The 21,577-nt window shown below is 39.8% G+C and overlaps 1 long non-coding RNA gene across 1 annotated transcript; it reads left to right on the forward strand.

The window, feature by feature from the left end:
- The first annotated feature begins 6,302 nt into the window (after positions 1-6,302).
- On the forward strand, positions 6,303-14,185 carry LOC135364639 (uncharacterized). Its single transcript, XR_010412080.1, has 3 exons — positions 6,303-6,440; positions 7,696-7,868; positions 13,926-14,185. It is a non-coding gene; the product is annotated as an uncharacterized LOC135364639 (long non-coding RNA).
- Positions 14,186-21,577: the final 7,392 nt, after the last annotated feature.

Below are 21,577 nucleotides of genomic sequence, written 5' to 3' on the forward strand. Positions count from 1 at the left end.
CAAAATAAATTTCTAAATCAAACCAAAAGCTTTGAGTTGGTGTTCTGAGTTTGGAAAAAAAATAGAGTCACACTAGCAATCTGCAACCTTATTTATTGATAGATAGGAAGCACCTGCACGTTTCTCTCAGATTAATAGTATGCACTTACCTGTTTGCCATCCTTCTCCTCTCGCCTCCGTGTTGTTCCTTCCTGATTAACCCCAATGTCACTGTTTCCTCAGGTTCACTCCAAATGCTCTAAGATGGTGTTTTCACATTTGTACATGGTCACAGCTCAAAAGTTGGGATGCAGCTTATAATCAATGACATCATGAGTAGTATGGTGCAGTTTAATTGATTTTTTTTTCTTTCTTGGAGATAGACAAAATAATGCTCCCATCATCATTGATGGTATTTTTAGATTTGATGAAACGTGGTGACTCACGTAGAGAAACTTTACAAAATACAGCTTTCAGAGCCCTGCCCCTAACACACTGAGCCTTCATGTTTGGGTGGTACTGCTTTGTGATCTGCTCTTGTTGAACACTCTCTCGGTGACTCTGATATAGTCCTCAGACCAGCATCTCTAGGAACCACTAATCTCAAGTCCTATTTATCCCCAGACTAATGATGTCAATTCAATTCATACACAAAACAACCAGTGAACCGAGAACAATTTTTACTTAGTACCAACAGCTGCTGGGCTCTGAGCATCAGGTCATAAGAAATGGGTAAGACCATCCTTTTTTTCAAGGAATTGACAACTTGCCTTTCACAGAGCTTCAAGGTATTTTAAGTTCCAGCATTTTCCAGAAGCTCAAATACTGTATCTCAGACAATCAGAAGGGTAGCAGTGTTCAGGGAGGGTATGGCTACTTCCTTTGTGAAGAGACAGGGCTGTCTGCTGACCTCTCTGGGGGGCCAAGTGCCTTGTGGCAAGAAGTGGAAACCGCAGGGCCAGGCTGACGGCAGTGATGTAATTTGAAAGCTAGATCTCAAGCTACACGGGAGGTAATGAGTTCCCACTTTTGGCTTAATTAAGGCTTTAATGGTTATAAGGACCAAAGTCTCTCCTTAATTCCATACCAACAGAGGACAGCAATTTCGGTCACTTTTATAATGTTGACCCAAACGTAAAAACAAACAAATGAAAAGACAGGTTGCGAAGGAGCCTGGCGGTACTAAGGCTCCTGTTCTATCCAGGTCACTCTGAGCCCTGGGCCAGGAGAACATTACTCTCCCACGGCTTCTGTTACATCCTAACTCAAACCCAGCGGCTTGCCGTAAACCCACCGAGGTGCTGAGGCCCTTGAGGGGACATTGGGAAGAAGATGAGCATTCACAATCACAGAAGGGGAGCTGGCATTTGAAGCATTCTGGGAAAGCAAGCAGCTATCCTAGATAATCTACTGAGAGAACTAAGAAGCCCCTTACGTGCATCCACTGAAGAGTGATTGGAAGGAACTTTGCCTCCTACCCAGGAGAAGTGTTCTCTCCGTTCTGTCGCAGATGGTGGAAATGTTCCACTGGAGATTCCTTTGGGTTAAGCTATTTTCTCCTCCAGTCTGCAAATTCACTTAGTACATATGCCATATCAAACTATCATTAATCATTCATAGCTTGAAAGTTGAATACCTAGTAATTCATTCAACCGTTATTTATTGAGCCACAGGTCGGTCACACCCTGTGCCGGGCACCGGGCAGATAACGTGAAGCAAAGGAAGATACAGCTCCTAATCTCATGGAGTTTATGGTCTCATAGTAGAAATGGATATTAACAGAAAAAAATTGCAACAATAAATGTGTGCACATAAACTCGGGTAAATAAAAGAATGTCAGTTTATGCACTAGTCACTAATAACGAAAAGATTTTAAACTAGGAGGTCAAGGAAGGAAAGCTTCTTTGAGGAAGTGACCCTCGAATGATATCTGAAATAGAAATATAGATGGATAGGAATTGATGAGGTAAAGAAGGAAGGCAGTGTTTGACCCGAACTAGAGTAGATTTCGGCTTAGAGACCGCTTTTGTTGATAGCATTTCTTTTTTTATATATATTTTATTTATTTATTTATTTGACAGAGAGAGAGAGCACAAGTAGGCAGAGCGGCAGGCAGAAGGAGAAGCAGAATCCCCACTGAGCAGGGAGCCCTATGCGGGGCCCAAACCCAGGACCCTGGGATCATGACCTGAGCCGAAGGCAGACGCTTAACCAACTGAGCCACCCAGGCACTTCTTATTGGCAAATCAAGGAGGATGGTACATCTGCTGGAACATAAAAATATCTTTGATAGATTATTTCTAGTGTGTTTGTGAAATGAAACTTCAAACATTTGTAAAACTTAATAATTTAATGGTAGGTGGTAGAGAATTGTAGAGATGGTAGAGAATAGATCATTCTTAGACCATAGAAATCTGCAGGTAATAAGTATATTTTAGAAAACATTTTACTTTCTTCTCTGAGCCAGAATTTTCTGGAGTGCATGTAAATAACTTGTGTGTGTGTGTGCGCATGTGTGCGTCTGTGTGTGTGTGTGTGTCCCACTTCCAGTACAGAAGCTGCTTAAATAAGAAATGACTGGCCATCAGAAGGGAAGATAAAAACCCAGAAAGGAAAGGAGGCAGGAGTTGAGATAATGCGTTCTCCATGGTGGTAGGCGAAAAAGTCAAGGTTGAGGGGAGAAGGAAAAATATGAGATTCTAAGTCACTAATGGTTGGACAGTGTGAGAGTTTCCAAGTGGTGGAAACTGAGACCATCAAGTCACATGCTGCTATACATCTCCTGAATAGGGCAGCACAAAAAGACTTGTTTTTTTTCCTCAATACGTTGAACTGACCTAAATTATGTATGGCAAGTAGATTTCATTTTATAAGACAAGTCCTATGGATCCAAAACACATGCTTAAGAGTTGAGTTTACGATGCAGAAACCACTGTATCTGGGCTTAGCAGGAAAGAGCATCCTAACTGATTAACAAAGCCTATCCCAGACTAGGGAATAGTGGTGTGATAGTTTGTGTATCATGAGTTTGCTAGCCCTGCTCTAAAATATCCCTGCTCACATTCCCCTTTGGCCACCTAGAGCTATGGCAGGAGACACGGAAAAGGAAACCATTTTTTATTTCTTTAAAAATTATTATTACAGAAGCAACATTAGTGTGTCAGTATTTTTCCCCCTTTAATGATTTTAGAGAAGAAATAAAATCAGCCCACAACAAAGGCAATTTTCTTAACATAAAGTTGAAAGTTCCAAAGAAATTAGCATTTCCAGTGCTGGGAAATGTCAGGTCTTTTTTGGACTCAAATCCCCGTATGTCACGCCAGGGCAAGAAGGGTAATGTTTATAACATCTGAATCTCTGAACCAGTGAATAAAAGATATCAGTGTTACTTAGCTGAGACATGAATAAATATTCATAACAATGACACATGCATAGCTAATTGAATGACTTTTGTTAATATTAAACTAGATATTCATGGACATGTGCCTTTTTCTATAATGAAAATACTGCCTTGGGCTAGTTTTGTTTTTCTTGTCGAGAACAATTTATGTGCTTTCACTGAAATGAATATAAACTCCTATTCTCATGACAAAAGAATTCACCATTAATTTGAGGAAAGAATTTCTTTATTCCCTTTGTGGTATACTTTATTGAAAAACCAAACCCTAAACTGATCTTGAAATTTTGGTTCATGCGTTATGTTTAATTTCAACAACATATTCAATGTCTATAAACAGAGATTTTTTAGGATTATTAGGACCAGATGTATTGTTATCAGGTCCATAAGAGATTTTCTTTCAATTAATTTAAAAAGTAATAAAAACAAAGCAAAGCAAAATAAAATTCCGACTTGGCTGTTTGTGTGAGCTGGGACCTACTATTTTCCTCCCTTCCTCAATCTTTTGTTTCCTCATCCTTTTTCTTTTCGCCTTCATTTCTCCTTATGTGCCTGTCAGGGGATATTTGTTAGCTTTTATTCTCTCTTCTTAACAGCACCCTGAGATCCTTGTGGAAAGGGAGCTCTTCTTTATTGTGACCAGTCCTAGTCCACCCTCTCCCTAGCACTGTCACCGTTGAGGGGGCTGACCATGACCTAAGTCTGACCAATTAGATATTCTACCTGAGATCTTTGAATGTGAAACAAAGTAGACGAGGCCAACACGAGCTCCTGGAGGTCTTCCGTTGAGCAGTGGTGGTGGCAAGCGTCCTGACCAGCCTGTTCCTGCTAATGAGATGATTACTCAGTTTCATGCTTTCTAGACCTCTCGGCTTCCCTGGTTTATGCTCATTGACCAGCCTTTTTTTTTTTTTTCCACCTCCAGCCAATTTAATGAGTTCTCCAGTATCCTTCCAACAAACACACTTTGTTGTAAGGCAGCCAATCTAAGAATCCAAGAAACCCTGATACACACTCATTTAGTTCCCATTCTGCTCTCTATTAAGTGATGGCATTCATAGCTCAGCAACTGAGGTTACACTTGTTAAACTTGTTAGTTTGCCAATACATTGATTCATCCCCTAACATCTGCCTGACATGACCTGACAAAAAATTTCTGTGACCTAATACTCGGCACACAGGGGTATATAAAATACACAGTGTGACCCAAGGGTTTCTCCAATTCATAATCACTCTGTAGTGATGATAATAGAATTGAACTTGAAGCTGTTGAAGTAACTAGACTTATCATGTCAGAGCCTCAGTTTCACTCATTTGTTGTTTTCAGGGCTTAGAAAACTGACAATATAGAAAGACCTGAAAATATACAAAGGGATTGGTTTCTGTATGACCTGCTACTTGGGGCTTGCCCATAGGACTTATTCTAGGGCAGTAATTTCCAAAATTGGCTGGTAATAAAATTACCTAGGATCTCCTCTACAATCTCAAATTAGACATCATGACCCAATGTTTTGAGCCACTAGGTCTGGGATGGAATCATTATTAGCCAAGGTGTAAAATCTAAAGAGAGGGGGGCTATAGTAGAGGACCCAAAATGAGATGATTTCAGTAATTCAGAGGAGAAATTTTGAAGTTTCCAATTTAAGAAAATAATAATAGGAAATGAATAGGAAGGAATAGATCTGAAATACATGTAGGAGGTAAAATAAGCCAACCGTACTTATGATTAATTTAATGGGTTCGAAATAAATATGGTCAAGCATGAACTCTAGGTTATTAGTTTATGTAACTGGGTGGATACTGTCTCATTGTTGAGACAGAAATAATGGGGGAAAAGCAAATTTAGAAAAAGGTGTATTTGGACTTAATGAAGTAAAAGTCTTTGTGTGATGTCCAGCACAGTCTGAAGCTCAGGTTACAAATAATGTCTAGAGATACAAATGTGAGCACTAATTGCATTCAGGTGGTGGTTCTAATCACAGGAAGAATAAGACCGTTCAAGGAAGGTTTGGAAAAGGAAGTGTTGAGTCAGGATTAACCTTTCTGGAACACGAACGTTTAGGGAACATCAGAAGAGGAAAGCCAGGATGAGGTCTGAGGTGAAATGTCCAGAAGAAGTAGGCAAGTACAGACAAAGGTGAGAATACTATAAAAGAGGAAGAAGTCACCAGGGTCACTGCAGTGAAGGTCCATCAACATAAAGACCAAAAAATGCCAGTTGAGTTTGTGGAAGCGCTCAATATATTTTTGACCAATATTGTCGGATGAAATTTTGAGAATAAATTTCAGGTAGAAGTGGGATGAAAAATCAATGAGAAGGAGATGACACATGGAAACAGTTGTTTTTTTTTTAAAGATTTTATTTATTCATTTGACAGAAATAGACACAGCGAGAGAGGGAACACAAGCAGGGGGAGTGGGAGAGGGAGAAGCAGGCCTCCCGCAGAGCGAGGAGCCTGATGCGGGGCTCGATCCCAGGACTCTGAGATCACGACCTGAGCCGAAGGCAGACGCTTAACGACTGAGCCACCCAGGTGCCCTGGAAACAGTTTTTTTGAAGAATTATCAGGTATTTTATTCAGTTCAGATCTTTCATTCCATTATAGGCCTCTCTTTGGTTCATGTAACGGAAAGCGCTTAAATTCAGGGTAAGTGATTCAGTCAGATACTGCCCTACAAGGTCCAACTCTGTGGCAGAGATATTTAGCCATTCAAAAATTCATGCTCCCCCTTTCGTGGTGTAGGCTTATTTATGATTGACAGCTGTGGGGCTACAGACATTTCTAGAGGCCTTTGTATTTAGGCATGGCCATAAGACTAGATCTCACCTATGTAATAAGAGGGGAACTGATATTTGTCCCTGCCTGTCTGAGGTTTTTAAGAGGCAAGATTCTCTCCACTCTTTCTTTCCTTCTCTGTCAGGTAAATGTGGAGGATTCCAAGGCCCAAGGTCACTGCTGAGCACAAGATGGAAAGAGTCCATGCATCTAGATCTCTCAAGGGGAAAGCCACCAGCCAGCCAGGAACAACTGCATTGGGATATTGTTATGTTACTGAAATTTTGGTATGTGTTTTAAGAGCTTTAATATAAGCCATATCTCAGCATGATATGGACCAAACTTGTAGATAATTGACTTGACCTTTTTTAATGTTTTACATATATGAATGTATTGGCATAATAGAAATATTATACATTATAACATTCATTTGATGCAAATCTGTGACATCGTGGTCCATCTTCAAATTCATTGTTTATAAACTTTACTAATTTAAAGTTTTAGTGTTGCTGTTCAAAGGTAACAAGTGGTGTTAAGCACTAAATTAACTAATCAATTAATTCAATTCAGAAAACAAATTAAGATCGTCTGGTAAATAAAATGCTACTCCTTCCACTAGATGATTAAACCTTAATGATCCTGCAGTTATTATTTTCCTTGTGGGTTACATTAAGATATCTTCAAGCCATTATTCCTTCTCAGGTAATTGTTTGATAGTATGTCTATGTACTAAAAGAATAGGAATAAATTTGTGATGTTCCTTTTTCTTAAATGCCATATGAAAAAGTAATGCAGGTTTTTGCTTTGGAGCCAGGATGGCCACATATGGCTCTGTCCTTCATAAATGTATGTGGTTGAGGGGCAAGTATGGCTAAAATTCTCTTCTGCTCCACTTACAGACCATGGGCCCATGCAAAGGCTGTGCCCATGCAGAAGAAGGTGGCATCTTTTTCTAATTTGCACAAAAGCAACATGTAGGCTAGCAGAGACCCTTGAGAGGGACACTCTCCTCCCCGCTTACTCTTGGAGCTCATTTCATAAACATACACAGAAAGCTACATTTTTATTTTTAATGGTGTCATAGATTTGGTTAATGGACATACTGGCTTACTTTCAAATATTTGCACTTACAGGCAGTACTGCATTGAATATCCTTGTACGTATGTGTGAGGATCGCTTTAGGATAAATTTGTCCAACTGGGATTGCTGTATCATTGAGCAAATATATTTGTAATTTCAATAGGTACTATTAAGTTACAACTCCATAAATAATTTACAGTCGCACCAACCATGTATAGGAGTGACTGTTTGCTCTCATCTCCAACAACCAATGTGTTATCTGACTTTCGATTTCTAATAATTTGATAGGTGAACAGCCCCCTCTAGAGTTGTTTTATTTTGGATTGTTCTTATTGTGAGGGTAGGATCTTTTCATGTGATCAAAAACCAATTTATGTCCTTTACAGTGAACTTTTTATTTTTATGGTAAACCTTTGTAAGTTTTTAAATTTTTCTTTTTAAAGATTCATTTATTTATTTTAGAGAGAGACAGAGAAAGAGCCCACGAGCCAGGGGAGGGGCAGAGAGAGAGAGAGGATCCTCCAGCAGAATCCCTGCTGAGAGTGGAGACCAAAGCAGAGCTCAATTCCAGAACCCTGAGATCATGACCTCAGCTGAAATCAAGAGTCAGTTGCTTAACTGACTGAGCCACCCAGGTATCCCTAAATTGTTTCATTTTCAATGTTTTTTTGTCAATGTGTTTTAAGTGTGTGTTTATATGTCATATGGTTGGATTTTACATTTTGTACAATGTGAGAGCCTTTATCTTTTAATAGGAAAGCATATACCATTTATATTTATTGATATGAAATATACTTTTCAGTTTTATGTTATCTTTCTGTTATTCTTATTTTTACGCCTTTTCCAATCTTTCATTGTATTTCTATGTTTTCTTTGCTCTTTTTTAAAACGTTTCCCCCTGCATGTCTGTACTGTATTTTTAATCTTCTAGGGATATTAGTCACAGCTAAAATGTATAAAATATGGTAAATCCTATATATTTAGGCAGTATTTACTGTCTCTTTACCTCAAGCGATGGCAAAATTCGGATATTTATATTTCTTCCTCCCTTTCTTGTCCTGGCTTCCCCCACTCTTTTACTAGCCTTCCTTGGAAGCATTTTTTGAAATTGTTTGCATATGAACCCTCATCTCAGGGACTGCTTCTGCAGAATTCCCCTAAGACTGTTTGTACCAGCAGTGGTCCCAGGCAGCAGACTCTGGGGACCAGGTTCTGAAATTAGCTATTCAATGGCCACTCAAAAACAAAGGCCCTCTTACTGGTGCTAAGTGGAGTAATATCTTCTTGGCATTAGCGTGCAGTTACCAAGATTTTCACCTGTGTTAGGTTGGGCTGGCATACAGATGGCAAGGATGCTCTGACTCATACGACATCACTTGCATTTAGAAGATATGAGAAAAATTGTGATTACAAGAACTGTGAAATTGGTTGATGGTTTGCTGAATGCTATTAATGCATCAAGGAGAGACAAATATAGGGTGAGGGCAGTCAATTACCAACTTAAGACGCAGTAGGAAAGCCAGCAGGACTTTAGAGTATTTATTTTTTTAAAAGGATTTTATTTATGAGAGAGAGAGAGAGAGAGAGAACACATGAACCAGGGGAGGGGCAGAGAAGCAGACTCCCAGCTGAGCAGGGAGCCCAATGTGGGACTCAATCCCAGGACCTTGGGATCATGACCTGAGCCAAAGGCAGACACTTAACCAACTGAGCCACCCAGGAACCATTTAAGAGGTTTAAAGTATGCCGAATACCAGGCACTGGGCTCTATTTTAGGAGTAACAAAACTTCAGGAAAGACTGAACTTAAGGACCCTAGCAAATAACCTACACCAAAATCAGAGCCCTAATAAGGAAGGAGGGGAACAATGAAATTCAAGATAGGTATGTCTGAGTGGATATGCTCTAGAGTCTACTGAATCCTCTGGGCCTGCAAAATTGCCAGCTCTTGTTGTCTAAAGGATAGTCTTCCCCTTCATGCTGGGAGATGATTCAGAAGGCTCGACTAAGGTGGATGCATTGAAAAGTAATACCTGCTATCCTCATGATCTCCCCCTACATTTATTCCTGGCCAGTAGATAAATAACTAGGGTCCAGCCTCAACATGACCTAACTGGGGAAATTTGGGTCTTATTAAAGGAAGAAGAAATTATTTGCTAAAAGATTTGTAGGGCATGGGTAATATGTATTCTTAGATTTCTAGGAGGAGGATGTGTAGAAGTAGATATTGAAGAGGTCAGACCAAGATGGTGGATAAGGGAGAGTGCATCATAACAGTTAATATTTATTGAATACTCACAAATAAAAATATTCTGTGACTCAGTATTTAACTCCCTGGCAAGGACACCTGGAGCTGGTCCTAATATGCTACCAGAATAGCCCTGGAAGCTTGGAACAAATAATGACCTGGCAGAGTAGTGAGAAAAGGATCAAAAGATTTAGAGGGATAAGCATGACTGTTCCACGTAAGGCCCAGAGGGAAGTTCCCTCACTAAGGCAAAGAAGAACGTGCTGGGCAGTAATGCGTCACATCATGGTTATTTTCAGTAGTGGCTGAGGAAAATCTAGAACAGGTGGTAGAAGAGGGAGATGATAAAATGTCATCACTTTGGGACCAACTGCAACCGTGGAGACTGTAGTTTGTTCAGCTAACTCTCAAACTTACAATCTTTCCTCAGAAATTTTGAGTCACTCTCACCTTCAAGAATTTTTACTAGAATGGAGTGAACAGGAAATGTGAGAGGGTTGAGCAGGGCAAGGGGTGGACTGTAGCAGAAAATATTAATGCTTTGCCCATATCCTTTCGGGTTTCTTATGATATTTTCTGTATACAACCTACAGTGCCTCTAACACTGACTTCTGTGTACTTGATTTTTTTAATGATTTTATTTGTTTATTTGAGAGAGAGAGAGAGAAAGAAAGAGCATGAGCAGGGGGCACTGCAGAGGGAGAGGAAGAAGCAGACTCCCCACTGAGCAGGAAACCTGATGTGGGGCTCCATTTCAGGACCCTGGGATCATGACCTGAGCCGAAGGCAGATGCTTAACTGATGAGCCACCCAGGCACCCAGACTTCTGTGTGCTTTTAATGTCTGAGACTTGAAGCTCTTGTTTGGAAGACTGCCTGCAGGCTACTGGAACTGTTTTACTACAAAACATACATGCTTGGGACTTAGGTCTCCCCCAAGCTGGCCTTTGACAAATGACTATCAGGCATTAGAATGTGAAAGTCCAGCTTCCTTGCCTCTGTTTGGGACAATTCTGAGGTTTACTTTATTCTTAAGAGTTCTCCCAAGGAATCGGGCTGAAGCTTAAACTCTATAGCACTTTGCCTGACAGCACACCTCTGCCTGGCTTCCTTTCTTTCCCTGTCCTGTTGATCACTTCTGGACTGGCCTCCCCTGGAAGCACTTCCTGAATAAATCACTTGCATAAAGATCTTCATATCGCATTTGTTTCCAGAGAACCCAGTCTAAGACCTCAATCCTTATGGCCATGTATTGTTGATGGAAGTAAGTATTAGTAAGTCTTTTTGGATGGCAGCTTGACGGTATTGCCAAAGACAATCAACAGGCTTTAAAAATGTGTATAACTTTTGAACTATCCACCTCATATAAATATTTATACACAGTTAGGTTTAATGCAGTGTGGTTTATAACAGCAGTGAAAAAAGAATAAAAACAATCTAAATAGACAGTAACAGGAGATTTAGCAAGACATGATACTTTCACATCATGGAATATTAGTGATTGAAAGTCAAATTATTTAAGAAAAAAGAAATAGATGAACCACAAAAGTTTCTTCCCATTTGTTCAGGTTGGTCTTCCCCATCCAACTTATCTACCTGATACCTTCTATTATGTAGAGACTAGTTCGTTTGTAAATCTTAGAGTGTTTTAGGAGGCACTTCTAAATCATCTGGTAGTTAAGTGGGAACAAAACTGCACTTGGAATGCCAAAATCTTGATTCATATCCCAGTTATTCTATTTACCGCCTATGTGAAGCCTTAAGCAAATCACTTAGCTTTTATGGCTATGAGAAAAATTTGTGTTTCTTCCATTACAAGGGCAATAAACAACTGGGGTTAATCAACAAAAGGATGTGCTAGCTTCTTTGCAGTAGGAGTCAGTTAACTAAGATGTATAGAAAATATTAGCCCCAACTAAGTGGTAACATTATCCAATGGTTTAATCAGAGGATCTAGGGTGAAGCATAACAGCAGGGTTATAAACATTAAATATTTTACTCAGGAATGTCTAAGTCCATGTGAGGGTGTGGGTATAGGAAAGATTGATTTGTGTCACTCAGTATGCATTCTTTCCTTTTTCCATAGTAATAGAACTTCTGATTTGGAAAAAAAAATAAAGACTACATTTCTCAACTTCCCTTGTAGCTGAGGTTAGCTATGTGATTATGTTCTCCTAATAGGATGTAAGTAAATATAATGTGCAATTTTTGGGTGGAGACTTAAAGAGAAGGGTTGTTTCCTTTTCTTTTCTCATCTTGTAGTTGTGATGTGGACATGGTGGCAAGCCATCTTGAACTATGCAAAAGAAGGTAATGCCCTAAGAATATTTTTATTTGTAAGTATTTAATAAATATTGACTGTTATGATGCACAGATTCTGGTATATAACAGGTACTCAATAAATATTAGTTTATTTTTCTGTGAGTCTGCTTGGGCTATATCACAGAATATAACAGGCTCGGTGGCTTAAACATCAGCAATGTATTTTCTCACAGTTCTGGGGGCAAAAAGTCTGAGATCAAGGTGTCAGCCAATACAGTTCCTAGTGAGGGCTTTCTTCCTGGCTTGCAGATGGCCACTGTGTCTTCACATGGCCCTTGCTCAATACACACACAGAGCACTGGCATCTTTTCCTTTTCCACCCCCAGTCCTATTGGATTAGGGCCCCTCCCTTATAGCCCTGTATAACCTGAATTTCCTCCATAAAGGTCATGTCTCCAAATACAGTCACATTGAGTATAAGGACTTCAACATATGAATTTTGGAAGGACACAGTTCAGTCTTTAATAATTTGTCTCATTCATCAGTCAGTGTCTTTATACCTAATTATTATAAGGAAGAGACATATTAGTTGATGGGGAGATTCCTGGTAATAGAGTACATGAATTTCCTAAACATTGATATATGCTTGTTGAGTTATTTGTGTTGGATGTTCTGACAATCATAATCTATTTCTACCTCTATCTATAAATGTTTGACTTCAGTAGTACTTTGTGAGGAATTTGATTTTAAATAAATTAAGTCTGTATAATAAGTTTGATAAAGTCATCATACTACTCTTTTTTGTCCCTGTGTTAACAGAAAATGTTGAAGTTGGCTAGGAGTCATGTATGGAAGCTTTTGTCTTTCTCTTTTTCTGAGTGTGTTGCCGAGACTCTAATCTCAGCAAATGTAGGGAGGATTTATTCCTAGTTGGTCACTGACACTTAATAGGTGCTCAAGAATATTTATGAATAAATGAGTCTTGATTTTTCTTCTCTACCTAGACTACATGCCCTCAGGTTCTGTCTTATGCTTCTTTTTATCTTCTTTATCTCATTCAGTGTCTGGCATGCTGGTGGCCATTCAGAAAATCCTTTATAAGGTTGAGTATATATGACAAACTTCCTAATGGAATTTTTTTAGAAGTCCAATTGGTAAGGCTCCTTGTCTTCAATTTTAGCAGCCTTTTTTTTTTTTTTAACGTATGCATGTTTCACAGAACTCATTGCTTATTTTGGCCACAGGAATATTGAACTATGACCCTTCTGAGCTGTTCTCAAAAAGTAAAATACAAAAAATAGCCAACAGGTTCATGTTATTTACAAAGAATTTCTTTTCCAAGGAGGTAATTTGTCTCCTAATGGAACATTTTTCAACTTATAATAATATTTCTGTGATTATTACAGCTCATTTTAATAGAAAAGCCCTAAAATATGACAATTCAGATAATAAGGACCGAGAAGTGGAGACACACTCCCAAACTCCACCACAGAATGGGAATTCAGTTTTTAGGGATCTGTGTACCGAGCACTATAGAAAGGAAGTGGGAGAAGAGCTTAGGAAAGGGCATGAGGTAAAGAGGGGCGGAGGTGGACATTACATGAAGACAGAGAGAAGACCAGCCTCAGTAAAATAAAGATAGAAATTTTTATAATTTCCTCAACACTGAGGAAGACTCTTTTCAATTTAAATGTGAAGAATTAGAAAGCCCGTGGGAGTTATGCTCATCATGTGGCTGTATGAAGCCCAGCTCCATCCTTCTGTTCATTTAAGTCTCTTCCTTAAAATAACACACACACACACACACACACACACACACACACTTCCCGGACCGCACAGGTCCCTCTGGATACTGTTCATCTCTCTGCTTGGCAGCTACTTGTATTCTATGTCTTATACCACAAGTTAGCACCTCCTTGTCCTTCAACGTCAGCTCTGTTGTCACCTTCTGACAGGAGTATCTTTGGCCTCACTTGATGCAAATCCCCCTATTATGTGCCCTCATAGCCTCATAACCCTGTTCTTTTTAAAACTTAGCAGAACTATAATTTCACATATTTGTGTATGACAATTTGATCAACATCTATAACTCCTCTAGAGTGTAAGCTTCATTAGGGCAGGAGTAGTGTCTGCTTATTATTATTAATTATTATTATTATTGACTGAATGTTTGTATCCCCCCAGTTTTGTATATCAGAGCCCTACTCCCCAGTGTAATAGTATTTGGAAATGGTGCCTTTGGGAGGTGATTAGATTTAGATGAGGTCTTGAGGGGGAAGCCTCCATGACGGGATTAGTGCCCTGATAGGAAGAGGAAGAGACCTGATACCCCCCGACCCCGCCGCCATGTGAAGATGCAAGAAGGCGACCAACTGCAAGTGGGGAAAAGAGACCTTGTCAAGAACTGCATCTACCCGTACCTTAATCTTGGACTTCTTAGCCTCCAGAACTGTAAGAAATAAATGTCTGTTGTTTAAGCCACTCAGTCTATGGTCTTTTGTTATAACAGCCTGAGTTGACTAAAACTAATATTATTACTACTACTCTTATTATTTCTACTTCCCAGTCACTAACACTTAATTGGAGAAAAAAAAAAAATGTCATTAGGGGCAGGGCACTATGAATTTTGAGCTAGGCCCAGACCCTTAACATCTCTTGTGTGTCACATGAGAGCTATTCCAGTTATTTAGGCTTTGCAGGGCGTTGACATTCTGTGGCACTTTTTGAGGTTGGCAACCAGCATGACTATAGATTTCTTTTATTGTCCACCTGTGGCTCTCCGATTTGCCATGTGCCTGGGCTGCTGTGAGCGCTTCTGTCCATGCTGAGCTTTCCCTTACACAGCCTGTTTCTCATGATGACCAGATCAATTTTGGACGTTGCAAATGCCTTACTGGCTTTCCTCCGTGTGAGCTGCTTCCGGGTGTTTCTTCCATTTCCAGAAGAGAAGCTGTTGTCAGTCTCCTTAAGGCTGAACCTGAGCAGCCTTCTGTCTATTGTGAATCTCTTTCCTAAGTCTTGCTCAGCTCAACCGATTATGTATTTCTGGGTCTCTTACGAGCCAGCCGCCAACCAGGCCCCACAGTCTACTGGGGAATTGGAGAGAATTGTTAACTGGGAATGAATAGGAGTTTGCCAAGTTCACAGCTCACCCTGACGTTTAGTGGAGACATTAGGCACACTTTGCACAGTATCCCAGTCCACGTTATTGTTGTTAGGATGATGACTAATTCCTTCCTGGCAGGGGAGAGTTCACTGAACCAAAACGCATGTTCACTGAACCTCCATCTGGCCAGGGGACAGATTTCTCCTGGACACATTTCTAGGACCCACTGGTGGGTCTCATGGAACCTAAGGCCTTCTTGGAGTTTAGATATCTCATCTGACTATTTGCCACAACTTCTTTGGATGTTATCAATCCTTCTCAGAAAAAAGCAGGGGCATTTTGAAATTTGCCATTAGGGGCCACGCAGCTCTGACCTCCACTCTGTGCCTCAGTGCATATATAACCTCTGGAGAGAACAATTTAAATGCACCATTAATCCCCTGATGGTCACGAGTCGTTGTATCCTCTGGGGTTTCAGTGGCAGTGTGATTGGCATTCACATTCTCATGATTTAGCAATGAAGCCAACAAGCTTTTGCTCTGTCTCTTGCTCCTTCTCCCCAGTCTTATCCCTGATTCAATTTATTATTTTTTTTTCATGAGAACTTTCTTCAGCTTCACATACTTGAGTACCAATGCTTGGACACAAGTATTATGTTTTTGCCTCCTTTAGAAGATGAGCGTGCAAGAGGAAGGACAGGCTCTTATATCCATCTATAGTCCTCTAGTACAACGCCTGAAAGATTGTGGGTGATTGGTACCTAGGTAGAACTGAACAAAATTATTTTAAGTCTTCTCAGATCAAGGCTCTGTATAGCCTTACTGTATTATTTCGATTCCTTTAACAGGACATTAGATACCAATTGTTATTATGATGATATCATTTTTTCAGATGTTGTGTTGGTCATTATAGAAAGTTTTATAGGTGTATTTTTGCTGCTATAGAGATACAATATAGAATAAAATATGGAAATACAATTCAAGATGGATAGTGTTGCTCTGGGTCTACGTTGCCAGAAACATAAGAGAATAAAAGCGTTAAATCAAAGTGAATGGTCAGGTCATGTTTAGGTCGTGGGAAGGATGTTTGAAGTGAGGTCAGGTCATATTTAGGTGGTGGGGGAGTTGTTTGAAGTCTTGTGTATACACATGGGACTTCGGGAGAAGTGTGGCTAGGAGGTTTCTTGCTAACACCAACCATCGAGATGGGAAGCTCATTACACATCTCCAGGAGGCACCTTTCACATTGTGGACTATTGAATAAAGCCTCCCCTGTTGTCCCCTTCTAGAAGGGGTCTACCCTCTCTCTCTGGAATCATTAAAGTAAAGCCTGGAAGAAACAACAGAAAGTATCTAATCCATGTTCTTCACTTTACAAATGAGGAAGCTACCACCCAGATAGGTGAATGACTTGTCCACAGTAATGTGGCCAGCTCCTGGTAGAGTTCTCATAGGGTTTGAATTCTGAAATTCAAAGATAATATACATCAAGTACTCAGAAGAGAACCTGACACATGGGATTCATAGTGATCTTAATGGTGACCCCAAAAGATAAGTCCACGTCCACATCCTCAAAACTTGGAAATGTTACCATTTGGACAAAGAGTCTTTGCAGATGTAATTAAGTTCAGGGTCTTGAGATGAGATCACCCTGGACGACTTGGGTGGGCCCTAAACCCAATGACAAATATTCTTACAAGAGACAGAAGCAGAGAAGACAGGGGTAGCAGAGGAGGAGGCAGGTGACCACAGAGGCAGAGACTGGAGTGGTGCCTCCACACACAATGTCTACAAGCATCAGAAGCTGGAAGAAATTCTCTCCTAGATCCCGCAGAGGGAGGCTGGCCCCACTGACACCTTGATTTCAGGCTTCTGGCCTCCAGATTCATGAGAGAATAAATTCCTGTTGCTTTCATCCACCAAGTTTATGGTAATTTGTTACAGCAGCCAGAGAAGTGTAATACAGGAGGTATTAAGGAAATAAATTCTATTCCTTACTTCTGTTGTCCCCTTCTTCCCTCTGCATTGGGATGTTCACAGATCACTTGTTATTTTAAGCAATTGGCAGTTAGAGCTATTGGGACCCCCACTCAGCACCACAGCCTTCCTGGGATCCAGGGTAATGTAGTGAAGATAGAGACCAGTTTGGCTCACTGAATCTTAGGGAATTTTATTGATCTCATGATGCTTACTGACATCTTGGGAGCAGGCAATAAAATATCACAAGTCCAGTTTCCAGGAAGAAATTTTCATAACGATTTATATGGTTTCTGCCCCTATTCTTGTTATATGAACAATTCACCCCACCCCCCAATTACTGTAACAATCCACATCCCATACTATGCTACAGATGATTTCTCAGGAGACTTGGAAGAAATAAACATGCAATTGTGATCTTAGCTTCCAAATCAGAGAAGGTTATAATTGAGATCTCATTGTTAGCTGTTCCTCAGGAACTTCTGGCATCATGTGAAAAATGTACCAGCTCCTAAACACTGGAAAATTTGTCAGGTAGATCTGGGCATTCTCAACATCCTGGCACGCAGATACATATGTGTCCTCCCCGGTGCCCAGCCTCATCAACAGATAACACAAATATTCAAACACAGAAATCATATATGCCACAGAAGGGGAAAAGAGAGGACACTACTTCTACTACAAAATTCTAAGGCGAAAGGGAATTCCGGCCACCACCAGACAGTCCTGTAGAAAAGGAGATACCAAATCTTAGAGAACAATGAAAGTTTTATCCAGGGAGAACAGAGTGCAGAATAGTTCAGAGCTGACTGCAAAATGCATCTCCTTAGACTGGGCAGGTACCATTTGTTAAACCTTGTTTAACTCCCTTGTTAAAACCAACAGTCACTGCTCGAGAACGGGCTTCAGAAGGAGGAGAGGGATGCTGGTGTCTGAGAAGTGGTGAGGACTCTTTGAATAATTACCTACACTTTGACATAACTCCTGACTAAAGCCTGCTCAGTGAGCCCCCCACCTACCACTACCCCCAAAATCAAGAAAATACCAGTTGTTTTAAATTTTCTTGGTCCTGCCTTATGGCATGCAATTCTCTATAAAAGGGCCCTTTGAAAAGACTATCTTTCAAGCATTTCCAACACCTCAGGTGTGAATGAATGAATGAATGAATGAACAAATGGATCTAATATTGTTCCTTTTTTGATTGTGCACAGGAGTCTTGTTTCTTGTAGCTAGTATATCTTGTGGTGATCTTAAGATACAAAGAAACAAGGAACTTGTCTGGAAGCAGGACAAGTATCTAATATATAGATGACTGTTTCCCCTTCCCTCAGCAGTGAAGGGGTAGTCTTGGATAATAGACTCCATTTTGAGAGAACTCTCAAATCTTTCAGTCAAGTATTCCAGGCACTTAAACTTCCCCCTAAATAAAAAGCTGCCTAATCAATTGGCACAGTTCATTTTCAGGCTTTCCCAAAAGACTCTCATTCCCCGATGGGCTCAACAAACTGGGGATGTTCATTAAATTAGGATTACTATTTGGCTCTGGCAGACAAATGTGTTTCCTGGAGCAATGTTGCTTGTACATTTAGAGTGTTATATTGCTTTGTCTTAAAAGACATTGAACTGTTTCTTGGTGTATTACCAAGAGAGCAACATTAATCCTTATGGCCTCAAGTAGGAATACTTTTTCAGTGAGTATAGTAGCGGGATTACATCATTCAGGGATGTAGATTTACATACCTTGCTGCTGTAAATCTAGGTTTTCACCAATTTTTATACTTTAAGCAATGAGTAAAAATTTTTCTAAGGTTTACTGATCCTTTCTTTCCTTCCTTCTTCCCTTCCTTCCTTCCTTCCTTCCTTCCTTCCTATATTCTTTTAAATCAACACTCAGCACCTAACTATTCTTCTGAGTATTTTTCTTCCTTTAGTTCTAACTTCAGGTTTCTTGAAATATTTAATAGTAATATCCTGATTGGCTTCTCTTTCATGAGTAACTTAAGTTTACCATAATTTGTCTTCCTAGTCTTACTTGGCTCTTTATTACTCTTGGAATGACCCTTCACATTATCAAATTTCTGGAAAACGCTTATAGAATACCTTCATGACATTTCCTAACCCAAAAAGAGAAAACAGCATTTTCCTCTCAGAATATCTCGCCTCTGAATAATTACCACAGTGGCCTTGGTAAATATTAGTAGGAGCTGAACTCCCCTTCCTTTTCTATGGGAGAAGAAAACACAGACCCCTTAATGTCTGAGTTGATGTTACCCTACCGTCCTGTGCAGAGTTACTAATATATCAGATGTTTATGGAAGGAAGGAACGATGTTTATGGGATAAGAAAAAATAGTTTTAGAAATAAAGGACCTTTCTAGTTTCCATTCTACTGTCACTAAGGACAACAATGTTCCTTTAGTTGCTTCTGATGAGGACTGATTCTGCAAGGAGGAGAATGCTCCTGGTGTTAACACATCAGTGAATCAGCTCAAGGGGAGAAAAGGATTGTGTGCAGGATGCCATCTATGAACTGCCATCTATAACTGCTTAAACCCTCAGGAGCCAATGTTTTGGAGTAGGAGGGTTAGGTTTATTTTTTTGAATTATTAGTTTTCTAAACAAGGATGAATAAATAATCTTTGAGTGCATGAAATTTTTTGGATTCAAAAATTTAAAGTTAAAGCAAAGAAAATTTATACCAGGGTTGAGAAGATAAGACAGCACAAATAAGAGCCAGGATAAAAGAGTACAATTGATGAGGGCAATTTAAATGGGTTTTTGTCAAATAGTCACAGTGAAAAAATACTCAAATAAATCAACTGGCTTCATTTTTATCAGAGGCTGACACCAACTGAGGACATTGGACTGGACATCAGTCAGTCCTTGACAAATGGAATCCATCTTGTTTTTTCCTTCCTCAAGTGGTATACAGATACAGCTCGGCACTTGAATCGGGTATTTCTTATTTCACTTAAACCAATCAATCCTTATTCATCTCAATGCAACGGAGTTAAAAATTTAACACAGAGATGTTTGAGTATTTAACTTAAATGTATATCTTTTTTCTTAGATGACTTTTTTGTATGTGCATGTGTCATGTAGGCAAAGTAATTGGACAGATGGTTATTTGGAGTTTTTTAATGGGTTGCTTGCTTGGATACCAGTACATTCAGCATTGGTAAGGTCATGAGAGGGGAACATTTACCCCCAATATCAAACCAATGCTCATGGTCACAATTAAACCCTACCTCTTCCAAAACTCTCTAGCTGCTCCAGTGTACTGTGTTGTCTCTCCTCTGAACTCTTGTAACACTTGTCAGATATAAAACTGTTTGACATGTATGATATACTAAACCACAGTGTGTTTAGGCGTCTTGCGTGCCCATGCCTTCTCACCTCAAAGTAACTGCAAGCTGCTCAAAAGTTGGAATTAAGTCTTAAACACCATAGTCTCCCTACCTAGCAGAGAACTAGGCACACACAGGGTCTTTGATAAATTAATCATTTTTAATTTTTAAAATTTGATTATTTGGGGGTACCTGGGTGGCTCAGCTGGTTAAGCCTCCAAATTTTGATCTCAGCTCAGGTCTTGATTTCAGGGTTGTGAGTTCAAGCCCCACATTGGGCTCCATGCTGGGCATGGAGCTTACTTAAAAAATGATTATTTAATTACACATAATTTAATTAACAGTTAATAATACTCAATTCATTTACTCTACAAATATTCACAGAGGATCTACCATGTACTTGGCACTATTAAAAGTCTGGAGATTAAAAACTAATACCATTTCTGCCTTCATAGGGTGCATATTCTAGTCAGGAAGACAGGCAATAAACAAACAGCAAAACAAGTAAATAAAATAATTCAAACTGTGATAAGGGGCATAAAGAAGAATAAAGCTGGGTAAGTGAATGGAGAGAATTGGAATATTCTAGATAGGGCAATTTCAGATAATCTTTCTGAGGAGATGATATTTGAGCTGCAACCCAATATAATTGGGATAAAAAGCCATATGAATGTCTGGGCATAGAATCTACCAGGCACTTGAGGCAGAATGAGATTGGCTTATCTAAGAAACAGCAAGAAGACCCAGTGGCTAGAGCAGAATAAGTATAAAAGAAAATCGTAGGCTAATATAAATGGACTTACCTATACATATGTTTTGATACGTTTTGGAGAAATACTCAGTAAACTTTATTTTCCAAGAAGTTTCTGATTCCTTCACTGTTCATTAAATAAGCTTTTTGCTCTCTTCAATACCTCTGGTGAGTTTTGGTTCTGACCGCCCAGTCCTTTTCCTTCTCCCATATTTCACCCTGTATGCATGCTGAAAAATCCAGACCATCCACCTCAACTAGAGAAACACAGCAGTCCAGAATCTCTTTCATTCTGGACCATCTCTCAGTTATCCAAACCTGAGTCAGTCCTGCCGACTGTCTTCACTCTTGCTCCCAGATTGGCAGGTAGCTGCCAGAGAAAGTTTCCACAGTGTGCACATGGGTTCCACAACCACCTGTGTTAACAAAGATCTGAAATCCTTCCACTCGACTCCATCTAATTCCTGTCTCAGTGTTTCCCAGTAAACTGAGCCTGAAACAGATTAAATGCCAATGATTTATTTGGGAAGTGATACACAATGGCACTGAAAGTAAAGTTGGGGGAAAATTGAGCAGCGAAAGGTGGGTGGCAATGTGAGGTGACACCTTACAGTTATGCTCTTGGTTTCATGATAAGCCATGAAGAGACCCTCCAAG

Source organism: Mirounga angustirostris, unplaced genomic scaffold, assembly GCF_029215605.1.
Source record: "Mirounga angustirostris isolate CCGP_5_RB_7025 unplaced genomic scaffold, mMirAng1.0.hap1 SCAF_6, whole genome shotgun sequence".
Lineage (NCBI taxonomy): Eukaryota > Metazoa > Chordata > Mammalia > Carnivora > Phocidae > Mirounga > Mirounga angustirostris.